The sequence below is a fragment of the Narcine bancroftii genome, chromosome 1, assembly GCF_036971445.1.
Source record: "Narcine bancroftii isolate sNarBan1 chromosome 1, sNarBan1.hap1, whole genome shotgun sequence".
NCBI classification, from domain to species: Eukaryota; Metazoa; Chordata; class Chondrichthyes; order Torpediniformes; family Narcinidae; genus Narcine; species Narcine bancroftii.
Window position 1 is genome coordinate 222,754,998 of NC_091469.1, and position 20,777 is coordinate 222,775,774.

A 20,777-nucleotide genomic window follows, 5' to 3' on the forward strand; every position below is an offset into this window, starting at 1 on the left:
GGCAGTGGTGAAACCGAAGAATAACTGGAAGAGGCCACGTCCCAAAGCTGGCCTGGGAATCAGAGAGCAGCGCACTCTGTCGAGTTCAGGCTTAAAAGGAAAGAACTCCTTTCCAAAGGCCTCTCTGAAAAGATGGTCAGTTGGCCAGATTCAGCATTTTCGGCCAAGCCCAACATTCAAATGTTCTCTCTTCTGCTCTCCAGGTCGATAACTTTCAAAGTTAATTTAAAGTTGCCAGCAGACAGTCCCGAGCAAATTTATCCACATAATTGTTGACTGTTTCCAAATCTCACTCCACATATCCCAGATGAACATCAATATCTGATAACGACTCCAGAACTTTTTCATGTGTAGATTTGACTTGATGTTGGCTTTCTTTTGTTGTTTCAGTTATCTCCCGTGTACGCTTGTTTAAAAAATCAGAAATGGAGTCCATAGTCAGAGTAGCTGTCTCTTCCTCCTTTTTGCCATTTTTTCCAGCTTGAGCTCTCCTTGTAGTCATTTTAAATAATTAGCAATGATAAGTAACAAGGGAGGAAAGTATAAAGCACTTTGGTTTTAAAAAATTTAATATTATTATGTCCATTTGTTTGTATTTATGGCTGTGGTTCTGAAATTTATATGTATGATTATTCTTTATACCTTCTGTCCTTTAGAGTGATTTATTCTTTCTTCCCCTTCCATTGTGATAAAGCTGTCCAATGACAGATTATTTCATTCTGCCAGTTATAGCATAGTGTGCACAATTCGGTCTCTGGTCTGCTGGATTTGCCAAGGATCTTATTTGTTAAGTTTATTCATGCACCTTTAGTTCTTAGCTCATGTGCAACCTTGATGTCCTTCAACCTTTTGTAACTGCGCTATTAGATATTAAGACAGGGCACCTTCATGAATATCTGCTTTTCCTCTGCTCCCTTGGCTTAGCTGATATTGTAAGGCATTTTACAAAAGTGTAATTGATGATTGGAGTCACAAGAGGCCCCAGATTCTATAGCCCGGAGCAAAGACAAGTTGCTGGAGGAACTCAGTGGGGCCTCCATAGATACTGCTTGGTTCCAGGGTAAAGATACAGCTGAGCCAAGATTAGATTTGATCAGATTTTATTGTCAGATTACACACATGACATCACATACAACATTCATATTATTTTTCCTGTAGGCAAGGCAGAGTTACCACTTACTGGTAATGCAAAAAAATATACTCAATGTACACATTTAAACAAATAAAGAAAAGTAAACAAACTGACAGTGCAACACAGTGTGAGAGAGAGAAAGAGAGAGAAATCAGTAAAGTGCAAAAGTAAGAGTTATTAAGTAGGGCCCTGATTGAGTTTGTTGTTGGGGAGTCGGATGGTGGAGGGGGAGCAGCTGTTTCTGAACCTGGTGGTGTGAGTTTCCTAATGGCAGCAGAAAGAACATAGCATGTAGTGGGTGGTGTGTATCCTTATTACTGCTGCTCTCCAATGGCAGTGTTCCCTGTAGATGTTCTCAATGGGGGGAGAGTTTTGCCTGTGATACCCTAGGCTGTGTCCACTACTTTTTGCAGGGCTTTATGCTCAGCGGTATTGGTGTCTCCATACCAGACCATGATGCAGCCAGTCAGCTGCATCACAGATGGAGAGTTTAACAAAAATATTAAGGCTGAAGTGCTGCTGTTGCGAAAGCATAATAATTACATTTGGAATAAATGTTAACAATTGTTGCTATTGTTAAAATATACTTGGATCCCAAAAGTCGACAAGAGATGTTAAAAAATGTATTAGAAATACTAATTGCCCAATGAAAGTGCAATGCACGTCTCAGATTAGAAGCCACAAAGTAAGTTGTAATGATCTTGAATGTAACATTTCTAAATTATTGCCAGCACAAGGCATGAACTGAGGCAATTCCAGGCATATAAAAGCAATCACCACACATGATGTATTTCATGAGTAGCCTAATACTGCATTCAAGATCATTTCCCTGATTGGCAAAAACCAGTTGGGAGAAGTGTACCTTTTAGTGCTTATATTTAAAAAAATCTAGACTCTAGTTTATGATCCTTCACTCCCTTAGGTGAGTATTAACGGTTGACGACTTAATTTTACTTTCCTCTGTTACACAATACTGTAAGGAGCTAAAATCCAATTAATGAAGAATACAGATTAAATCTGAGTAAAAAAGGCAATTTATCAATTACAAGGAAATAGATTTTCGGAATTTTTTTTTAACCGGCCCTTGGCCATCATGCTGACTAATTGCTTCAAAAATGTTGATGTTAAGATTTTTTAAAATTGAGTTGAAAATTCAAAGGCATTTGTATTGATTTTGAAATATTAACTCAAGAAATAAAAAAATTCACCCATCAATTCCAATTGGTGCTACAGAGTGTATAGAACATTGGGGTGGCACAGTTGGCATAGCAGTCAGCACAATGCCATTATAGCGCCAGCGATCGGGATGCGTTCAAATTTCACGCTGACTTTAAGGAGTTTATACTTCTACCCCATGTCTGCATAGGTTTTCCATGGGGGCTCCTGTTTCCTCCCACCAATAGGTTAATTTGGCGCACTGGCTCCTGGGCTGAAATGGCCTGTTACCGTGCTGTAAGTATGCCTAAATTTAAAAGAAAACTTTAATAAATACATATGTATCACAATGCCAGAGGAATGAGGTGTATCAGACCCCAGTCTACCAGAACACTAAACAAATGCAAGATTGAGAGGAAGCTTAAACTGACAATCAGTAGATGGCCAAAAATCTCACTCATTGGCTTACATTGAGCACCTGACCTACAAGTGCTTAAATGCCAAGGAATGTTGATGGATTAGTCCCAAGAGTTGGAACCAACAAACTTATTAGGGAAATCAGTCAACTGGATGTACAATTAGAAAATCGTTAAAAATATTTGACAGCTGGTCAAGAAGCCAGAAAAATTAATGAAAGTTAAAATCAGAGCAAGGTAAATAAAAAAAACACAGCTAAAAATACATTTGAATGTCACATTTATCTTGAGTGATGCCAAGTAAGTGTACATGGGAATTGTTTGCATTTATTTATTGATTTGTGACCTGTTCTTGTAGCCTTTGCATTTATTGGCTAGTCCAGTTAGGTTTTTGGTGGTAAGGGTCTCATTGGTGGTATGCTGATGCTCACTGATTGGCCTTTCTTACTTGCTACTTCTCTAGAAAAATGGCCTATATTTGCTTCATTTACACAGCAATTAAAATGGAATTGAGCTTTATTTATCAGCAGCTGATCCCAGGAAGGAAAAAAAAACATTGAAGTACATACATTTCTGATTATCTGAAATGGTTGGGACTGAACCTAGCTCAGTTAAGTGAATTTTTGGGATATTTGGTAACTTTCTCTAAAGCCACTCTCAGTAGCATCAGGAGAATACTTGTATCGGCTGTCACAGATCCCTGACACCTCTCCACCGCTGTCACCAAACCTGCCCGGGAGCCAGAGGTCTCACTTGATCTATGAGGTAGGAGATGACACAGGGATCGTTCTCCTGCAAAATTTCTGTCACCCCACTGAAAGGGTATTTGACAGAGGGAGTGGCTCGGGTGAGCAGGGTGGGTGCGTGGTATTCAATTCAAATTCTGTGAATGCCACAATGTAATTTATCACCAAGTTGCAGTAACTCATGGCAAAAATAAATGACAATTTATAATTAAAAAAATCAGAGCTATCCTTTCCTTTAATGTGTAACCCGTGGACAAACATCTCCTTTGTAAAACTTATTCCCTGTAGCCCCACTGAGCACAGTGAGTAATTTTTTTCCAACTTTTTTCTAATTGTGATGTCATGTCTCACCCAAAAAATCTTTTGGAAGTTCAGAATTTTGGTTAATCGGAAATAAACTGTAGTATCTAGAAGTGATTGATCCAGGAATAAGGTTCTGAGAAAAACTTTTAAAAAATTTTATTTTATTTTTCACACTATGAACCATATTAACCAAAATACATACAAACATTTCCCTCTTGAATATACAGTGTCATTTTCTCCCCTTTTTTCCCCCTCCCTTCCCTCCCTCCTTCCCACCCCCCTCCCTACCCACTAAACGTTCAACATATACATTACAATAAACCCATTAAACAATGTCCTCACACAATGAAAATAAACAAGAAAGTTGTGTCATCTACTTTTACACACTGGGTTAGTTCATTTTGTCTTCTCATTCTATCATTTTAGGGGGTGGAGGTCCATAGTAGGCCCTCTCTGTTGTATTCCATGTACGGTTCCCAAATTTGTTCAAATAATGTGACTTTATTTTTTAAATTATATGTTATTTTTTCCAATGGAATACATTTATTCATTTCTATGTACCATTGCTGTACTCTTAGGCTCTCTTTTGATTTCCAGGTTGACATTATACATTTTTTTGCTACAGCTAAAGCTATCATAATAAATCCTTTTTGTGCTTCATCCAATTTGAGGCCTAATTCCTTACTTCTTGTATTACTTAGAAGAAAGATCTCTGGATTTTTTGGTATGTTGCTTTTTGTGATTTTATTTAAATCCTGATTTAGATCTTCCCAAAACTTTTCCACTTTCTCACATTTCCAAATTGCATGAACTGTTGTTCCCGATTCCTTCTTACAGCAAAAACATCTATTTGATACCGTTGAGTCCCATTTATTTAACTTTTGGGGCATGCTGTATAGCCTTGGGTAACCAATTATATTGTATCATGCGTAACCTTGTCTTTACTGTATTTCTCATAGTTCTGGAGCATACCTTTTCTCATTTTTAATTTTTTATCTTTATGTTTAGATCTTGTTCCCACTTTTGTTGGGGTTTACAGCTTATTTCATCATTCTCTTTCTCTTGCAGCTTGATATACATGTTGATTATAACTCTTTTAATTATCACTGTGTCTGTAATCACATATTCAAAGCTGCTTCCTTCTAGTAACCTCAGCCTGCTTCCCAATTTGTCCTTCAAGTAGGTTTTCAGTTGGTGGTATACAAACATTGTACCATGAGTTATTCCATATTTGTACTTCATTTGTTCAAAAGATAATAAATTATTTCCCAAAAACAATTTTCTATTCTTTTGATCCCTTTTCTCTCCCATTCTCTAAAGGAAAGGTTATCTATTGTGAAAGGGATTAGTTGATTTTGCATCAATAATAATTATGGTTGTTGATATTTTGTTTTTTTTCCTCTCTATGTGAATCTTCTTCCAAATGTTGAGCAGATGGTGCAGTACTGGGAAATTCTATGTTGCACCAGTTTTTCAACCCACTTATAAAGTATATGTTCTAACCTGGTTCAATCTGGTTTTTCCCTTATTTGATAAAAATCTGATAGATATCTTAATTGTGCTGCTCTATAATAATTCTTAAAGTTTGGTAGCTGTAAACCCCCTTGTTTGTACCATTCTGCTAATTTATCTAGCGCTATCCTTAGTTTCCAACCCTTTCCATAAGAATTTCCTTATTATTTTCTTTAGCTCATTGAAGAATTTCTCTGTTAAGGGAATTGGTAATGATTGAAATAGGTATTGTATCCTTGGGAAGATATTCATTTTAATGCAATTTACCCTTCCTATCAGTGTTAGTGGTAAATCTTTCCAATGTTCTAAGTCATTTTGTACTTTCTTCATTAATACAAATTTAATTTATATAGATGGCCTAGATTATTATTGAGTCTTATACCTAGGTATCGGATTGCTTGTGTTTGCCATTTAAATAGTGATTCTTTCTCAAACTTTGTGAAATCCACATTATTCATTGGCATCGCTTCACTTTTATTTGCGTTGATCCTGTACCCCGATATTTCTCCATACTCCTTCAATTTCTTATGTAATTCTTTTATTGCTAATTCTGGTTCTGTTAAGTATACTATGATGTCATCTGCAAATAGACTGATTTTATATTCATTCTTTTTTACTTTTATCCCTTTTATTTTATTTTCTGTTCTTATCAGTTCTGCCAAGGGTTCTATAGCAAAAGCGAACAGTGATGGGGATAGTGGACATCCTTGCCTAGTTGACCTGCTTAATTTAAATTGGTTCGATATATATCCATTTACTGTCACATTCGCCAATGGTCCCTTATATAATGCTTTAATCCAATTAATATATTTCTCTGGTAGGTTGAACCTCTGTAGTACTTTGTATAAATAATTCCATTCTACCCTGTCAAAGGCTTTCTCTGCATCTAAAGCAACCGCCACTGTTAGCGTCTTATTTCCTTGTACTCCATGGATTAAGTTAATGAACTTATATTGTCCGTTGTTCATCTTTTCTTAATAAATCCAGTTTGATTTAGTTTTACTATTTTTGGTACACAGTCAGCCAATCTGTTTGCTAATAGTTTTGCTATTATCTTATAATCGGAATCAAGTAGAGATATTGGTCTATACGATGCTGGTGTTAGTGGATCATTCCCCGTCTTTGGTATTACTGTAATTATTGCTCTTTTACATGAATCTGGCATGTTTTGTGTTTCTTCAATCTGGTTCATTACTTCCAGGAGAGGAGGAATTAATGTCTTTAAATGTTTTATAGAATTCTATTGGGAGTCCATCCTCTCCAGGCATTTTATTGTTTGGTAGCTTTTTTAATATATCCTATATTTCCTCTATTTCAAATGGTTTTATCAATTTGTTTTGCTCTTCTTGCAATTTCGGTAGTTCAGTTTTAGCTAGAAACTCATCGATTTTGTCTTCTTTCCTTTCATTCTCAGTTCGGTATAATTACTCGTAGAATTCCTTGATGTTTTCATTGATCTCTGTTGGGTTATATGTAATTTGTTTGTCCTTTTTCCTTGATGCCAATACCGTTCTTTTAGCTTGTTCTGTTTTAAGCTGCCAAGCTAGTATTTTGTGCGTTTCTTTCTCCTAGCTCATAATACTTCTGCTTTATCTTCATTATGTTCTTCTCCACCTTATACGTTTTTAGTGTTTCGTATTTTATTTTTCTCTGCCAATTCTCTTCTTTTTATTGTATCTTCCCTTGTTGCTAGTTCTTTTTCTGTACTTACTATTTCCCTTTCCAGCTGTTCTATTTCCCGATTGTAGTCATTCTTCATCTTAGTTACATAACTTGATATCTGCCCTCTGATGAAGGCTTTCATTGCATCCCATAATATAAATTTATTTTTCACTAATTCCGTATTTATTTCAAAGTACATTTTAATTTAGCGCTCAATAAATTCTCTAAATTCTTGTCTTTTAAGTAGCATGGAGTTTAATCTCCATCTATATGTTCTTGGTGGGATGTCCTCCTGCTCTGTTGCTAATAACAGGGGCGAGTGATCAGATAACAATCTAGCTTTATATTCCATTTTCCTAACTCTCCCTTGCATATGGGCTGACAACAGGATCAGATCAATCCTTGAGTATGTTTTATGTCTACTTGAATAATATGAGTATTCCTTCTCCTTTTGGTGTCGTCTCCTCCATATATCCAAAAGTTGCATTTCCTGCATTGATTTAACCATAAATTTGGCTACTTTGTTCTTTCTGCTAGTCTTTTGTCCAGTTTTATCCATCTTTGAATCCGAATTAAGGTTAAAGTCCCCTCCTATCAATATATTCCCCTGCGTATCTACAATCTTCAAAAAAATATCTTGCATAAACTTTTGATCCTCTTCATTAGGTGCAGATATATTGACCAAATTCCAGAGTGCTGAATATATCTGACATTTTAACATTACATATCTCCCTGCTGGATCTATTATTTCCTCCTCTATTTTGATTGGTACATTTTTATTGATTAATATAGCTACACCTCTGGCTTTTGAGTTATATGATGCTGCCATTACGTGCCCTACCCAGTCTCTCCTTAATTTCTTGTGTTTCACTTCAGTTAGATGTGTTTCCTGCATGAATGTTATATCTATTTTTTCTTTTTTCAGAAAATTTAATAGTCTCTTCCTTTTGATTTGGTTATGTATTCCATTAATATTTATAGTCATTTAGTTCAACATGGCCATTTCATACTTTGTTTACATCACATTTCCACTTCCTCACCACCACTTTTCCCCTTTTCCCCATTTCCATTTCTCAGTTTTCTTTTTTTAAACGCATTGTATGACAACACTTCTAAAACATAAAATATTTCAACCATTCCCACACCTAAACTTCCCTTAACCCCAAATGTCCCCCCACTCTCTGAGTCGCCCCTTGCTTGGCAACCACAACTCCCCTCTCCATTCGGACTGCGAACCCATTCGCAAGTGTGAACTGATTTCACAGTGACTGTTATTCTCTCCCAACCAACCCCCTCCAGAAAAGACTTTTATCTTCACATTACAACAAAGCTCCCCCTCTTTTCTTCTCTTTTTTCTAATTATTTATTTTTTAACCCCCCCTCCTCTTTTTTTACTCCTTCTCCCTTACTTCCCTTTTCTTCCCTCCTTTAGTTCTTACTTATACACCCAACCCCAACCAACCAATTTTCCCCTGCAACCGCTGCAATCGTGTCTGCCTGTCCCGCATCGGACTTGTCAGCCACAAACGAGCCTGCAGCTGACGTGGACTTTTTACCCCCTCCATAAATCTTCGTCCGCGAAGCCAAGCCAAAGAAGAAGATACATTATTTTTACTTCTTTATATGTAGTTTTTTGTCATTCTTTGTTCTTGTTACATCACTTCATCTCTCTTTCTGTCTTGCAGGCGTTCTGCAAATTCTCTGGATCCGATAACTGTCAGTTTTTCTGCCCCGGGATAACTATTTTAAGCACCGTTGGATATCTTAACATAAATTTATAGCCTTTCTTCCATAGGATCGATTTTGCTGCGTTAAATTCCTTCCTCTTCTTCAGGAGCTCAAAACTTATGTCTGGGTAGAAATTTTTTTTTGTCCTTTGTATTCCAGTGGTTTTTTTGTTTTCTCTCATTTTATTCATTGCCTTCTCCAATATATTTTCTCTTGTCCTGTATCTCAGAAATTTTACTAAAACAGATCTTGATTTTTGTTGTAACTGTGGTTTCGGGGCTAATGTTCTGTGTGCCCTTTCTATTTCCATTCCTTCCTGCATTTCTGGCATTCCCAGGATGTTTGGTATCCATTTTTTGATAAATTCTTTCATATCTTTGCCTTCTTCATCTTCCTTAAGGCCCACTATCTTTATATTGTTTCACCTACTATAGTTTTTCATTATATCTATCTTCTGAGCTAACAACTCTTGTGTTTCTTTAACTTTTTTGTCACTTTCTTTTAAGTCGTTCACTTTCATTTCTACCGCCATTACACGTTCTTCCACATTTTCTAATCTTTTCCCTACATCTGTTATGACCAGTTCTATTCTACTCACATTTTCTTCTGTACTTTTCATTTTTCTTTTCATTTCACTAAATTTTAGTGTCAGCCATTCTTTTAATGCTTTCATTTGTTCTTGAAATTTTTTTTAATCTATGTACTGTCCATTCATTTTACCTTCTATTCCTTTGTACAGAGCTTGTTCTTCTTCTTCTTCTACTTCTTCTTCTGTGTTTGCACTTGGGGTTGTGTCTTCTACTTCTCTTCCTTGTATCTGTGTCTCTTCTGACTTTCTTGTTGAGCTGCTTGTCTCAGTTTGTTGGGAATTTTTTTTTTCCATGGCGTCTTGATGTTGGTTCTCTTCTTCTGGGTTGGTTATCTATTGTGTTGTGCCTCTAGTTTCCTTTTTTCATTCTCACCCTTCCCATTCCCGTTGTTTACTTTATCTTCCAGCTGGGAGCCCTGCTGTCGGGCCTCTCTCAGCTGTTCGTGCTGTCAAGTTTCATAGTTGGTGTTGTCCTTGTCGTGCGCATCGCGCATGCATGAGGCATCATGTATGCGCTGTTGTGCACCTGTTTGGCTCCGTGATCCACTTTTGCAGTCCTGCGGTTAGTGGTTCGCAACCCTATGGGGTCTCCACTAACCTTGGGGAGTGGGCTCCTCTTTCCACAGCAGGTCCCTGCATTTTCATGCAGGTAAGACCTTCACATGTCTCTTCCGGCATCTTTCTTTCTTCTTTTCTTCCAGTTGCTTTTGGCTTTTCTTTCTTAGGTACCATTTTCTCCACACCTTTACTTTTTATTTGTTGTGATTTGCGTGTCTGGGACTTTGATGTTTCTTCATTTTTTTCCTTCTTTTCTGGAGAAGGCTAGTATTCTCCTACCGGTCACTGCTTCATTACGTGACTCCTCGTTCTGAGAAATTTGTGTAGCATGATTAACCTCCAAGAACCATAACATTAAAGATACGACCTCAGCTACTGGTCCATTTTCCTCTTGATGTCTATTCACTTCAATTTAGCATGCTCCTTATTGCCACACTCAGTCAAATATTATGTTAGATTCAAGGACAAGAAATCTTCTCTCACCCCAATTTCAGTGTTTTGGCCTATATCTGCACCAAGTCTGTACTATGATCTGATGTAGTCTGAGCAAAATCCAAACTGGAGTTTGGTGACCTGTTATTCATTAATAAGTACAAAATGATAACAATTCTAATAACACTTCACATCAGTTTGCTGAGGAGAGTGAGCCAATTGATAATGTGATTAGATTTGTGCTTTTTTTTGTGGACAGGAAATATTTGGCCAATTTTGCACTTGGGCAAATGGATGCCACAAACATGTCACATTTTCATATGTAAGATCATAGAACTACATTAGGACGTTTTCTAGTCGAGGAAGCTCTGCTGTGCCAAGACTCTCAGCCACAACTTGGTATCACATGGAATGAATTGAATTGTTTACATTTTATCTTCTGTGATGGCGCAAATCTGAAGAAGAAGCTGAGATAAATCATTCGCCAAGTACTTCTGACTAAATGCTTTGTTTTTAGCACACATATGTTGGGTTGCACCAACAGTTTGGCATATTCTTCAAACCATTTCTATTCCTGTGTGTTAGATGCCACACGACTGCAGAACTTTGATCTGTTGGCTATAAGATTGTTTAATCCTGTCTATAGCAGGTTTCCTTTACTGATTTATGAACTGAGGCATGTAGAAGAATTGCAAAGGGAGGATATTTTGGCAGTTATCAATATTCAGTTCAATTCAGCAGATTTATAGAAATCTGGGCATGGCCATTTTTTTAAGGCTAATAGAGGATTTGGCAAAAATTAACTAGAAACAGCTCTTCAATTATAATGATTGGGAGGCAGGCACGGAAAAGAGTTGGAAAGGTTTCACACCAAGTGTTTTCTCTGTTAGCACTTGGAGATTAATCTGCAGCGCAAAAGGTGTAGTGGGGAAGTTAAAAAGGTAATCAGGATGCATGGAAAACGATTGTTATGATAAAATCAAAGAGAATTTAAAAAAATGTTTAAGCACCTAAAGAAAAGGTGAAAACAGTGTTCTTGTTAGAGGTCAAAAAGGCCATTCTCCAGATCAAAACACACAGCGCTTGAGGTCAGGCAACATCCATGGAATCCGATAGACAGTTGACACTTCATGTCATGAAGGGTTTTCAGCTCAAAACATCAACTGTCTTTTGTTTTCCATGGATGCTGGTGACCTGCTGAGTTCCTCCAGTGCTTTGAGCATTACTCTAGTTTCTCAGCATCTGCAGACCTCTTGTTTACCAGCCTGTCTCTAGAGCTAGAAGATTTTTATGGGGCAGATGAAGTTGAAGATTTTGGTTTATATTAGCTCTGCCAGGCACTGGGAATGTAATTGATAATAATAATAATGATGGTAAATTTATTGTCATACATATAAGTAGAATGTACATAGACACCAAAATTCCTACTTGCTGCAGCCAAACTGGTTATTTTCTAAAAGAAAACTACAACAACAGTTTCAATACAATAATATTGTTAAATGGTTAAGTGTGAAACCATGGCTAGGATGTCATGCGACTGAGCTCATGTACTGGAAAATGAAACATGAAGGAATGGCAGGTAAGGTAGAGGAGAAATGAGTGAGAAGAGAGGCAGTCTGTGTGTGAGCAAGTGAGCACTTATCCAGGAGCATTAATACCCATGCAGTGGAGCTTGGCCTCCCATCATCTAGATCCCCTTTGCTTAGGATCAAGAACTCTCTAGAGCACACATGTCAGACTCAGGCCCGCAGGCCAAATTTGGCCCATGATATAATTATATTTGGCCCACAAGATCATATCAAATATGTATTAGAGCTGGCCCGCTGGTCACCGTGCCAGTATAGCGCATGGACAGCTAATGCGTTGGTGCCGGCCCGTCAGCTCGCTAATCGCCCCCACCTCCTCTCTTTACTTGCATTAGTATCTGCGACCTGTCGCCTAACTCACATGTAATAAACCCCTTACGAAAAATGGCCAAATGAAAGACAGAAAACAGGACCTTTCAAGACAGGTGGGAGGCAGACTATATGTTCATCATTTTAAAATACAAACCTGTTTGTCATTGAAGCAAGTTGTTATATTTCTGACTTGTTGGCTTGTGAAAAAAAAATATTTAAAAGGAGCTTAAAGGCTATAGAGAAATATTATTTATTGAATATTTTATTTCTCATTTGTTAATGCTTCTTCTGGAAAGAGTTTAACCAAAACTATTATTAAACATTTATTTTAATAAGAAAAAGTTTAACATTACATATGTTGAAAGAAGAGAAAACATGCAGATGTTGTTGAAAATTTTCAATAAATATTTAGTTTGGCCCACGACTTAGTCCAAGTTTTTAATTTTGGCCCTCTGTGAATTTGAGTTTGACACCCCTGCTCTAGAGCATCAAAAATTGAAAATGGAGTGGGTGGGCCAGGTTTTTGCTTCATTGTTTAAATCTAAAGCTTGAAGTGTAGCCATTTTAATTAATAAAAAATTACCAGTTAAGTTACAGTCGGTAACTACTGACCTTTTGGTAGATTTTTATTAATGAACTGTCAAATTTATTCAGAATCTTGGATTTTTATGAATATTTATGCCTCAAATGTTGATGAAAATGTTATTTCAGATGTCTTTCTTCATGTAGCACAAACAGATGGGAATGTATTAATTGGTGGAGATTTTAACTGTTGTTTAGATCTGACCTTAGATAAATCTACAAAATCCGTGGCTAAAATGAAAATGGCAAAAAAAATTATTGATATTGATGGAAGAATTGAACTTGGTTGATATTTGGAGATGAATGAATCTTAGAGAAAGAGACTATTCATTTTATTCTTATCGATTTGACTCATATACTAGAATTGATTTTTTTCTTAATGTCAGTCCATTTGCAAAGAAAGATTGAAAATATACAATACAAACCTAGATTCATTCTCCATTCTTGATGTCATGTTTAAATATGGAAAAAAGTTAAAATTGGAAAATAAAAAGATGCATTATAATTCAATTCAGACTTATTGAAGTCAGAATCTTATAGACCTATATAGTTGTTAAATGTGATTACAAAATTGTAGCTAAAGTTTTATCAAATAGAATAAATGAATATCTACCTATATTGGTTCATTCAGATAAATCTGGATTTATTAAGAATAGATATTCGGTTGATAATGTAGCAAAATTGATTAGTTTAATACATAGTGCTCAAAAACAATCAGAGCTGGTGTTGGTTTTATCTTTAGATGCAGAGAAGGCATCTGATAGATTAGAATAGGATTATTTGTTTAAAGTTTTACAAAATGTTTCAGTTTGGTCCAAATGTTTATTAACTGGATTAAGGCTTTATATAGTAATCCAATGGCTAGAGTGATTAATAAACAACTTTCCTTGCCTTTTCCTTTAACAAGATTGGCAAGGTTGTCCCTTATCTCCTGCATGGTTTGTTTTAGCAATTGAACCATTAGCACAATGGATAAGACAGGAAAATGAAATTAAGGGAATAATAGTAAATAAAGAAGAATACAAATCTTTTATTATGTATTAATTTAGATGACAGATCCACAAAATCCATTAGCCGTACTGTATAAAAGATTGCAGGATTATGGTATGATGTCGGATTATAAAATTAATTGGGATAAAAGTGAAGTGATGCCATTGGTGGAAGTGAATTATGATCAGTGTAAAGAGGTTGCTCAACTTAGATGGACTAAAAATGCAATTAAATATTTAGGTATTAAAATTGACAAAAATTTATACGTTAAATTATGTTCCATTATTTGAGAAAATTAAAAAAGATTTAGAAAGATGGAATGACTTACCTATTACTTTGATGGGAAGAGTGAATTGTATTAAAATGAATATTTTCCCAAGAGTACAGTGCCTTTTTCACTCTATTCCTTGTTTCATACCCCAACATTTTTTTAAAGATTTAAATTTAGTTATACATAAATTTTTGTGGAAAGGGAAGATGAATAGGGTTTCTCTGGAAAAATTTGAATTGGGAGGTTTACAACTTCCCCACTTTCAGAACAATTGTGTCATGATTTAAAACCACCTAGACAACCTTCTTTAGAATCATTACTTACTAAAGATGACTCGAAAAAATTCACTTCTGAAATGTATAAATTGTTTCAAAATAAAATGTCTAAACCTGAGCATAAATCAAGAATGAAATGGGAATTGAATTTAGATAGAAAGATTGATGAAAATGTTTGGAGAAATATGTGTAAAGGTAGTATGAATATAGAAAGATTGATGAAAATGTTTGGAGAAATATGTGTAAAGGTAGTATGACTAAGGTAATAAATGTACGTTATAGATTAGTGCAGTACAAATTTTTACATCAATTGTATTTGACTCTGAATAAAATGAAAACTTTTCAACTTAGTCTTCAGATTTATAGATGCAGCCAAGAGGTAGGTAAGTTTTCTCATTCGACGAGGACATCCGAAGGTTAAAAGTTTTTGGATGCAAATTATTTTTAGAGCAGATATTAAAAGTAAATTTACGTTTTCACCCAATGTTGTTTTTACTAAGAGATATTAAATCAATACCTTTAAAATTGAAATTGAATATGTATCATATTGAATTTTTGGACATCATTGGCAGTTTGTAAAAAGTGTTTAGCTATTACATGGAAATCAGACTCGAATTTAGGGATGAAAAGATGGTTATAATGAATTGAAAGCCTGCATTCCTTCAGAAACTATTACATATAATTTAAGAGATAAATATTTTTTCTTCGCCAACGTTTGGAGCCAATAATTCAAAACTATTGATGTTAAAATGTGAAGTCTTGGTCTGCTCCAGTGGATGCCCGGCTCCTGCAGCCAAGAAGCTTTAAAGTTTTAAAAGTGATTGTATTAGATAAAGATCTTTTTCTCTTTTGTAGTTGGGGAAGAGGGAGGGAGGGCATTAGTTGCGTGGTTGGGGAGGTTGGGGTTTTTTTTTAATATAAAAATGATTAATCACATTATATATGTAGCAAATTGTAGTAACTCTCCACCTAGAATTGTGACATAGCATAGAGGCCAGATACTCTCAATGAAACTCCAGATACTCTGTCAAGAGGAAGCTGAAAAACAAGTTGAAAAAGAACGTGAGTGTATGGAAGGTCGTGAAATTGGCTCTCCAGACCAAAGGCCTTCCAGACTCACACTGGCAAGAAGTCCAACCCATGGTGCTCCACTCTAGATGGTCGCTCCTCTCCACGGCGACCAACACAACTCCTCATGAGTTATATTTACATTCCAGAGGAAATCTATGTCTGGCACTACTCTCCTGGCTTGGTTAATGGCACCAGGGCCAGTCCTGCTGAGAAAGGATGTGAGGAGGAGCATGACAGACCCCCTGATCGAGGGGTGCATCTGCTGCACGCCAATTCAACGTTTACCTACATGGCATACCCTTACGGCCGAGAGGACACCATTTCGATCAGAGACCTGGCACCTGCTTGAACTGAGCAATGCCTCGTGTGCCAGGGACTACCGAGTACCCCATTCAGGGTCCTGGAGGACACTGCTCAAGAAGTGGACCAATCCATCCCACAACCCGCGACGGAGCCTTCGAGACCCATTGATCCTGTACCACAGGGGGTCCAGGAGATTTGGGAAGCTCAAAGTCCTCCAGGACTGCAGCGCTCAACCAGAATTACCAGGCCCCCTGACAGACTTGTAAATATTTGTAAAGTATTATGTTTTTTTGAATGTATGGTCTCGGCTTTTCACCTACAGGCTCAATTCAGAAGGAAGGGATTTGCAGTGAATTGGAATTCACTGTGTATTGTTCAAATTGCTGGCTTCTCTCCTGGCTCCACCCTCACCTACCCCAATATAAACCCTGGTTTTTCCACCTTACCTCTTATTCACCTGAGGACATTGTGCCAACTGGCCATTGATTGTAAGCTATTAAAAGCCTGTTTGCACTCCTCACTTGTCTCTGAGTGCAGTCAGTTGCATTACACATGAACCAGTCGTCATCCAAGGGTCAGCAGTCGAAAGGGTTAAGAACAAATTCCTCAGTGTCAACATCTCTGAAGATCTGTCCTGGGACCATCATGTCGATGCAATTATGAAGAAGACTCGTGAGGAGATTTGGGATGTTACCAAAGACTCTTGCAAATTTCTACAGCTGTGCCATGAAGAACATTCTGACTGGATGATCACTGCCTGTATACCAATGCTCCAGACAGGAAAAAACTACAGAATTGTGAACTCAGCCAGTGCCATCATGGGCATTAGTCTTCACTCCATCAAGGATATCTACAAGTGACAGTGTTTTAAGAAAGCAGCCTCTATCTTCAAGGACCATCACCATTCAGGCTATGCCCTCTTCACTCTGCTACCATCAGGACGGAGGTACAGGAGCCTGAAGACAAACACCTAGTGGCATAAAAACAGCTTCTTCCACTGTCATCAGATTTTTGAATGGACAATGAACCAGACACTACCTCACTTTCTTATCTTTTGCACGAATAATTTATATATTTAAAATGTAATTTATAGCAATATTTGCACCTTTAATGCTTCCACAAAGCAACAAAGTTCATGACAATAAATTTGGATCCAATTCTGTAGAACTAAGCTTATCAGGAGAAATATTAAATATTAGAAATTATAAATATAGGGGGAGGGACAAATAAATGGAATTAAGGAAAACAAAATGAAAGCAAGGCAGTTTTGAACCCAAGGAATCACTCAGGAATTGCCTGAGTGGCACAGTTAGTGTAGTAGTTAGCAAAATGCTATTGCAGTGCCAGCACTAGTGATCAAGGTTCAAATCCAGCACTGTCCAAGGTATTTGTATGTTGTTTTTGTGACTTGCGTGGTTCTCCAGTTTCCTCCCCCCTCCAAAATGTACAGTGTTTTCTCAGTTAATTGCTCTGTTTACATGTATATGCTGTGCACAGTTGTGTTTGCACAACCAATAAGTGGTAATTCTGACTCACCCTCAAAACAAAAAGAATCTCAAGGTTGTATGTGATGTCATTGTGATGCGCTGAGGTTGCAGCAAGCAACCACAAACTCAAAGACTGTACAACAGGCTTTATTCCAGTAAAAGTCTGAACACCAATTCAAGCCTTGGTGGCTCCCCATGTGACTGGCTCAGGTTTATATTAAGGTTGGCTGATTGACAGCTGGCTAGGTGGAGTCAGCCCCCTAGGGGTCTTTTCAGGTTGGCTGATTGATAGCTGGCCAAGTGGAGTCAGCCCCTTAGGTGGTCTTCCTGCAAGTACAGAGATCACCCCCTGCAGTAGGTTGGTGGTCGTATCACCACATTCACCTCAGGGACCATCAAAGGGTTGACTCCTCATCAGGTTGCTGCCTGAGGGTTGGCTGGGTCCAGCGTAACCTTGGCGGGCATTGGTGTGGGCAGCGTGGTGTCTATCTGTACGTCTGTCCGTGGGGGGGAGGGTGGTTGGGTGGATGTGGTCTGCTAGGAGTGGGGCTCTCTGGAGGGGTGGAGGGAGGAGGTTGAACCCTGGGTGGGCCAAGGGTACCCATGGTGGGGAGGTTGAGCCAGGTAGTCGTGGTGCTGGTGGGTTGGGGTCCCTGGTGGAGCCAGAGTCGGCTACTGGGGTATCTGACATAGGCATATTTCTAGTTGGCATGGAGGAGGAGTACCTGCTCAACCAGCGGGTCAGACTTGTGGGGCCACATGTTTTGGAGATGGGAGGGAGACCCCAGTCACCGATTTCCTGAGGAACATGAAAAGGTCTTCGTGAGGGGTCTGATTTGTTGCCATGCACAAGAGCGACCTAATGGCATGGAGTGCCTAGCGGAGGCCCTCTTTCCAGTAGTTAATGGACCAGCCTTTGGATCTCAGGGCCAGGAGAACTGCCTTCCAGATCACCCCATTTTCGCGCATCACCTGCCCATTGCCCCTTGGGTTTTAGCTGGTCATTTGACTAGCCACAATGCCTTGTGGTACCAGGTACCACAAGCTAGACCCCCAATTACTGTGGACGATTGCCGGGTATATGAACATGGTGAAGATCTGTGTCAGTGCCCTGATAATGGTGGCTGTGGAGGTGTCAGGGCAAGGGATGGCGAAGGGAAAATGGGAAAGTTCGTCTACGACCTCAAGGAAGTAGACATTCTTATTCGTGGAAGGCAGGGGGCCCTTGAAGTCGATGCTAAGCCGTTCGAAGGCCCAAGTGGCCTTGATGATGTGGGCTTGTGGCGGGCAGAAGAAGCGCAGTTTGCACTCTGCACAGACCCTGCATGACTTGGTCATGGTCCAGACTTCTTGGACGGTGAAGGGGACTTGATGAAATGGTACAGGTGTGTAACATCCGGGTGGCAAAGGGTGTCATGAAGTGCCTGCAGTTGGTCAGACTGCAAAGTGGTGCACATCCAGGACAGGGTGTCGGGGGAATCATTGAACTTCCCCAGTCTGTACTAGATGTTGTAGCTGAACATGGCCAGCTTGACTCTTCAGCGCAAGATCTTGTCATTCTTAATCCTGCCCCTGTGGGTGGTGCTTAACATGAAAGCCACTGTGCATTAGTCGGTGAAGAGGGTAAACCTCCTGCCTGCCAGGTAGTGGTGCCAGTGGCCAACAGCTTCCATGATCACCTGGGCCTCCTTTTCAGTGGCAGAGTGCCCGAGATTGGAACCATGGAGGGTCATGGAGAAGAATGCCATGGGTCAGCCCCCCTTCCCTTGGTTGAGGTTGGTCATGAGGGCAACATCAGAGGCATTGCACTCCACCTGGAATGGGGTCTCATCCATGGCATGCATTGTGGCATTGGTGATGTCCTGCCTGAATGTGAGCAAAAGCTGCTTGTGCCTCGGGGAAGGGTTGGGGTGGGGGAGAGGGTGGAGGCTTGAGCCAGTGGGTGGACCTTATCTGAAAACCGGGGGACCCATTGGGAGTAGTAAGAGAAAAGCCCAAGGCCACTGCAGAGGGCCTTGAGTGTGTGGGGGATGGGCAAATCCATTGGTAGGCGTATGTGTTCTGGGATGATGTGCTGTGGAGTGTGAGTGGGGGTGGGGTAGTTAAGGGCCCGCTGAAGGTGAGGGTGAGGCTTTGGAGGTGGCACTGGAAGTCCAGCCCTGAAGACTGGAGCACAGAGTGTGATAGTACAGATCTATCACCAATGTACATAGTGTATATAGTTACTGTATCTAGACTATGCTTACAGCGATTGGCTGAGAGCTAAGCCACACTTATTGTCTGGGCCTTAAAGGGTTGTGTCCCTAGCCAGGTCGGATCATTCCGGACTGGTCGGCCACCTGTGAAGAGCTCTGGTCTTTTGCTAATAAAAGCCTTGGTTTGGATCAACAAGTCTTTGGTTCTTTCGATGAGCTCTACACAGAGCTGGGGCATAACCAGGAGCCTGTACCCTTGGTATGTTTCCCCCCTCCCCCCCCACCAATTTCACTGAATAGCGCCCAAGGGCCGTGACGGAGCGGTCCTGGGCAGCAAAACCGATAGAAAAGTTCATGGGGTGAATTATGAGTTTTAGAGTCCGAGCCACATTTGGGTGCACCAAGTTTTCAATTCTACCGCTATCGAACAGGCATTTTGTTACCTTCCCATTGACAACGATGTCCATCATTTGAGCACCCAAATCTGTGGGGAATGTCTCTTTTTAAAATGGTGGACCATGGTTTTGTGAATAGTTGAGGAGATGCTGCCAAAACTCAGATTATTTCGAAAATGTGTCTTTGTTGAACTGCATTATTTTATTAAACTATTCAGAATTGGCATTTATTGTCATGAACAAGCCATAAAATTTGGTTTTGTGGCAACATCACAGTATAAACATTGTTACAACATTACTATAAATAAATAGTGCACAAAAACTAAGGCAATGTCTTTGGTTCATTGATTATTCAGGAATTTGATGGCAGCAGGGAAGAAGCTGTCCTTGTGCCATTGAGTGCTCGTCTTTAGGCTTTAGGCTTCTCCCCCCCCACCCCCGATTGTAGCAGAGTGAAGAGGGCATGGCCTGTGTGGTGGGGGTCTTTGACGATAAATCCTGCTTTTTTAAGACACAATCTCATGTAGATGTCCTCAATGGTGTAAAGACTAGTGTCCGTGATGTTGCAGGCTGAGTTAACAACACTCTGGAGTTTATTCCTGTGCTGAGAGTTGGCGCTTCCATACCAGGCAGTGATGCAACCGGCCAGAATGCTCTCCACGGTACACCTGTAGAAGTTTATGAGAATCCACAGTGACATACCGAATCTCCTCAGACACCTCACAAAGAATATCCACTGGCAAGTCTTCTTTGTGATTGCATCAAAGTGGAGGCTCCAGGACTGATCCTCGGAGATGTTGACACCCAGGAATTTTAAAGTTATTGACCTCTCCACTACAGAGTCCTTATGAGGACTGGATTGTGTTCCCCTGAAGTCCACAATCATCTCCTTTGATTTTCTGACATTGAGTGCAAGGTTGTTTCATTACACAATTCAACGAGCTGTTCTATCTCCCTCCTGTACACTTCCTCATTGTCGTTTGTGATTCTGCCGACAGAAACACCTGTTTATTATTTAGAAAAGTTTTGAACAAAGCAAAGCTAGGCCAAATCTTTCTGGAGTCAAGGGGATACTTG

General features: G+C 39.2%; 1 protein-coding gene across 20 annotated transcripts in view; it reads right to left on the bottom strand.

Annotated features, from left to right (window-relative positions):
- Window positions 1-20,777, bottom strand: part of mctp1a (multiple C2 domains, transmembrane 1a) — a 534,415-nt gene that overhangs the window by 195,115 nt on the left and 318,523 nt on the right. The window lies entirely within an intron of this gene.